The sequence below is a fragment of the Streptopelia decaocto genome, assembly GCF_964273445.1.
Source record: "Streptopelia decaocto genome assembly, chromosome: Z".
Taxonomy (NCBI): domain Eukaryota; kingdom Metazoa; phylum Chordata; class Aves; order Columbiformes; family Columbidae; genus Streptopelia; species Streptopelia decaocto.
In genome coordinates, this window is record NC_138657.1 from 55,956,197 (window position 1) to 55,962,196 (window position 6,000).

Below are 6,000 nucleotides of genomic sequence, written 5' to 3' on the forward strand. Positions count from 1 at the left end.
TGTTTGGAACATGGATTACCTCCACAGCTCCCAGTCAAAGTCTTTGTTTTATCTTCTGACTACAGAACTGCCTGCCATCTAGCAAGCTGTAAAAGTAACCTTCCTTTTGGGCAACTCAATCTGCCATCAGGAAGAAACATTTAGAAAACATAATTAAAACAAACAAAGCCATCAGATTTTCAAGATAATTTTCTTGGATACTTACCAAAGAGAAATAAAGATAAACTCAGAGGACTCTTTCAAAGTTTGAATAGGTCAGTTCACCATTATCAGACAAATTACAGCAAGTCATATTAATATGTCTGTTATACATTTAATTATGACTTACTAGTTTCCAAATTTTATCCTCATCTCATTAAAGATCTGGCAGGTGGTTCAGACACCTCCATCCCAATATGTTTATAACTCCACAACTATCTGGTGAAGCTCTTTTTGAATTGACTACTAGTAATTTGTAATCAATATCTAGCAGATTTCAAGGACGTTAAATTTAGCTGTAATTAAATTCAACATGGCACAGGTTACTTCAAAGCTGTTGAAATCAGATATGAAGTGTGCATTGAAAACCAGCCACCAATTTCACAAAAAGTTATCAGATTTATAAGCGGAGTCAAGACTCACATCATTGTCATGACAAAGACGAAACCACAGAAAGATGAGCAAAAAAGCTCTTATTTTAATGAAAAGAAACTTAGAGATATTAGCTGCTTCCAAAGGCACAGGTTAGATTCAGTGTATAAACAGTGGAGTTTCACAGCGTTCATTCTTATGCACATTTCTTTGTAAAAAGCAAGAAACTTCACTCTATTAACGCAGTCTCACAACACCTTTATTTTGATAAAATATCGAACCTCTCGGCAGCCACAGAGAAAATTAAGGTAAGCAATAATTAAAAGAGTAACAACATCAATAAATGGAGAAACCTAAATGTTACTTTAATCACTCTTAATCACTGCTGTAATTAAAAATACTAGTCATGAGTATTTAATTAACCTTTTCAATTTAAATGAATAAATGGCACATGATTGTTGGTTTTGGTTATCTTGAAACCATCATTACCTATCAGGATGTAGTGTCCAGGTTTCTTCAAACACCACTATCTCAAGCTGCCACAACGAAAGCCACATCACGCATCCTTTCAGCTCCCTTGGTACCAGATAAAAGTTGATGCATGAAAAGAAGGGGGAACTGTAGACTACTGTGTCTGCAAAACTGCTGGCATTCTCAAATGGCAAAGAACCGCACTGACAGTAATGTGGCTTTCACTGATTAAACTCTGGGGCACACACATCCCCTGCCAAAAGCCACAGTCCTGTCCTAGCACTGGTTTTAGTGCAGTTCGAGTAACAAATGGTCACACAGAACACACAGTTATTCTCTGAACGCAGGCTTTGGGCATGCTGATGGCGCACTGTGCGGAAACTTGCACTGCTTCCTTTCACTGGGCACCGTAAGAGGCCTCATCTTCCAAGCCAGATTCCTACTATGTGCAATCTGCATCATAACGAAAAGAATGATGTGGAGGCAGCAACTACATTTGCAGCACTAACGATCTCACACACATGGAGACAGAAGATAAACTTGCTGATACTGCTGTGTGGTTCATTTTCTTGCTGCAGTATGTCAAAGGGGTGGGTTTTAGCTGCAGATTTACTTGGGGATGTCATGTGCTAAAACATGAGTACTTGAGGACATGAGTGTGTGGAAAAGCATGATACAGGGGTCTCTGATGCTCATAATTCAAGGTACACTGACTTTAGAAGGTACCACCTCTGTAGCCAGAGAGCAGTGATTGTGCTCCCTGAGGAGCAGAAACAAGTGGCTTGAGTTATCTTGCTGCCCTGTGAGTTTGTGGAGCTGTGAAATAAGAGTCTGATGCAGTAGCAATCAGCCAGGCAGTGCCACAGTGAGATTTGACAGAGACTGCACATCAGAGCCTTAAATGGTTAAACAAAATCAATTTGTGTATTCTGTCTGATGGACAATGGTATTGACCTTATTGAGTGGTCTCAGCCTTATTATGCACAAATATTGAGAGTATCTGCACAGGGTAAGAGCACCGGTAGTGGTTAAGAAAACAAAGGAAAGTTCTAATGGAATATTTAAAGTGTTTCTCTTCCAGGCCTCTTTCCCTCCCCTTTTTTTGGTCCTGTGCCCAGTCACTGAAGTCAGGGTCACAGTAATGGTTACTAGTTTTGATATTCTGATCTGAGACAGTTTTCAGCGTAGTTTGTTATTCCACTAGCTATTTTGGGTTGGGCTTTTCCCTTTTCATGATGCTTGGTTCCAGCTTAGCCGTGCTGGGCAGTATTCATCTGCCTGGCCAAACACTGCGGGTGACTCTGGGTAGGTTTCAATGGGCACAGCCAGTGGTTTATAAGTCCTGTTCAGGCACTTACCTTAGGGAATAGACAAACAAAAAAATCCTTTCCCTCTGTGTTGGTTGTAGAAAGCAGACTAATTTGTTTACTACCAATGCTTTATAAAATTAAAAAACTAAAGCCAGAACTGAAGATACTATTGCCCAATTCTTGCCCAGTTCTCTGTCAGGGACAGGAAGCATCTAAAATAACCCATGGTCAGTCTATGACAATTGAGAAGATAAAGCAAAAGAGAAGAAGGATATGTTACTAAGGAGAAACCACATATTCAGTCTGCCAGATTCATAATTTGGGAAAATAGCTGCAGCTTTGAATAATTTAGCCAATTTTTGTTTTCAGGCTTTTTTTTTAAGGATTAAGCTTTTGGGCATTTGATTAAATGACTGAAAATTAACATCAAGTTTTTGATCCAAAAAACTAAGGTTGATCTATGAAGAAAATAAAAAACAATGCAACTCACCGTATTTGGTTTCATTCTCTCAAATATGCTGAATGGATTTAAATGCGTGTAAATTATCTGATTTCTGAGTAAGAACACAAGGATGTGTTCTGCACTTGTGACACTGCTTAGTTATAATACCTCCTCTAGCAATACATTGTGAATGTTGAAAATAATGAGATGAAAGCTAAAATAGATTTGGAAGTGATTAGGCTGCTCTTAGGTTTATGACTTATAATTCTAAGCTTTCTGACAGTTTTATCGCTTAATGAAACACAAACTTATGACAGGCAATATGCAGCTGTTACCCCTCTTTGCTTTCTAATTAGAGCTTGGTTGCAAACATTCCTTACTTTGAGTAAAAAACACAGATAAAAAGCTTTGACCTGACTTTGGTTTCTTTACAGCAGTGAAGACCATAATGCATTGAAAATACTGTGTGAAATCCTGGCCTCACTGAAATGAGTGGCAAAGCATTTATGTCACTGGGGTCGGCGTTCACCCACAAGATGTGTACCACAGGGGAAGGAAAAATAAGTATTTAAATATTTGAAAATACAGCCACATGATTGATGAGGCAAATGACAAAGCATGTAGGAAGCATGTGCATGGATGAAGATCCTGATGACACCCTGGGAAAACAAATGGACCTGTGCTAGGTCCCTCCAAGTGCAGTGTGCTGGGAGGCCTTGACTAGTGTCTCTTCCATGGAAGCCAAGATATTAATTCAGTTCAGGTCCAAACCTGTTCACCGAAGTAGGTACCAATTGCATATAGGAGGGGAACGCCTGAAGAACAACTGACAAATGTCTCCCTGAAGAAGACTGCACCAGTTAGCCCAAAGTCTCAAAGAGGCCCCAGTCTGGATAGACAAGATGGAGAGAGTGTGAGGTCTGTGAAGAGGAGACATTAATAAAGACAAGCTCTTATTTTTAGGGTGTGTTTTGTGCGTGGCATAAGTAGGTTTGTGAAGAGTAAAGCTGCATATAAATCAGAAGGAGAGAGAGGACATTTAAATAAAGAGGTGAAAATGTCAGCAGTGAAGAAAAACAGTGTAATGAGAACTAAGGGTGAGCTGGAAAGATTGAGTGAGAGAGAAGCCAGGATAAAACAGCCACTTCATAAGGAAAGAAAGTGTGTGTAGCACTGCGGAAAATTCTTAACTGTTCCTGTCAGTGTCCTCACTCCTCTCAGCCTTTGGCTGGCTTTTCCTTGAAGTTTTATGACCTTGGAGATGCTGAAGTCCTCTTATGGCTTTTCATCTAATTATTCTGGAAAGTATTTATGCTTCAAAGATGAGTACTTATGAAAAGGAAGAGAGATGTCTTCTTAAAGAAAAATGATGATTCATATCAATTTGATGATTTTGCTTATCTAACTGAAGTAGTTAAAATTGTTTTTTACTCTGTCAATGAGAAGGTTATTATCCTAGCGATACTGCAAAAAGTACATGGAGATATTAGCTCATGAGGACACCTAACCTGAATTCATACAACTCGACATTTCAGACACATGACCACAGATTTTCTTGTTAGCAACCCTTGGAGTACAACAAGAGCTGAGCTTTTAGTAGCTTTGTCATTCATTACAGGAAACTGCTACTTAGTCAAGTCTAAAAAATAGCTAAAACTTTGTTTTAGTACAGAAACATAGATATCACATTAATACTTAAGATACAGTTCTATTCCCCCAAGTGTCTTTATTTTTTCTTGAAGAGCAGCTGTCAAAATCAGATTAAGTTGCAAGTAAAAGGATACTCTGCAACAGTTCTAAAATATTTGATTCTAAAATTTATGCCTAGGATTTGAAAACCAAACAGTGCACTTTGGGATTCTGCACCACTACCAAGAACAAACATTTCTCAAATGGGAATTTGGCTTACTTACCAGAGACTGATAGTGTCAGAGTACTTGGGTTGAGCAGGGAAAGGATGAAATTAACAATATTTGTCATTTTATTGGCTGTTGCGTTATTTTATATGTCACAACAAACTAACAAAAATGTTTTTTCCAGTCTAATATGTTTTATTGTAGTTCTGCAGAGAGCTATTGAGAGCATAGGCTGGATGGCAATAGAGATATCAGTGTGTATTCCTACATCAGTTAATTATGTCAAAGAGTGGGAGACAACATATCTTTCACATTATCTCAGCATTAGAGCTCTGTACCATATGGGCAGAATATATGCACCCAAGCACCTAAATAGAACACGTGAAGAATTGTCATTCACATCTTGAGTTTTTTTTACTGATAAAGAAATTGAAGATAATTCCTGAAAGAGTTTATTTTGTTGTTTTTGTTTGGTTTTGTGTGTGTGTGTGTTTGTTGGTTGGTTTTGTTTGTGGTTTTGTTTGTTTTTGTGCTCCCCCTCCCCTCAGTTATTGAAAATCAATAACTATGAAAAAGTGGAGATATTCTTCTATGTGGAAAGTCTTTTTTTTTTCCTAGGTGGACATACAGCTTAATCAACATGATTTAGATTCCTAGGACCAAGAGGTCTCACAAAGGAGACAGCTGCTGACAAAACTTATGAGTGTGAAGACACAGCATTGGTTTGGACTGTGAGTGATCAGTCAAGTTCAGGACTGTATTCAGAGAAGTACATTTTCCAAAGTACATAGAAAGGATCTGACTTTCTTGTACTCTTAAAAAGCACTCTAATATAGATCTTGGACATCTTGGGCACTCAAACTCCCCTCTTCCTCTGGAAATGCAGATTATTTAAAAGTAGTGAAAGGAAGACTTCAACATAGCAGAATCACAACCTGTTTTTTAATAAATTTTCCCCACTTATACCAACTCCTATTGTTTGTTTGTGAAAAACCCCAACTTGCCTGCCTTGGAGAAGAGTGACCCCCGTTGCCATGTGGTAGAGTTTTTCCACCACTCTGTGATTTTTTTGTCTCCTGAACATGTTTTCCAGGCACAGCAGAATTATCTGACTTGATTAGTGAATAAATTGAGGGCAAGCCAAGTGATTTCTGCTATGCAGATCTTCACTGTGGTTGCAAAATCACTGGGAATAGCCACACTGTGCAGGGATGACACAGTGCAGAGATCCTTCAGCCAGAGCCCACAAAGAAACAGGACTGTGGCATGAGGACTCACTGACAGGTGCCCGGCTCCATTTGGGTGGCCACAGGTCTGAGGGAGGAAACTGAGAGCAGAAGTTACATGCAGT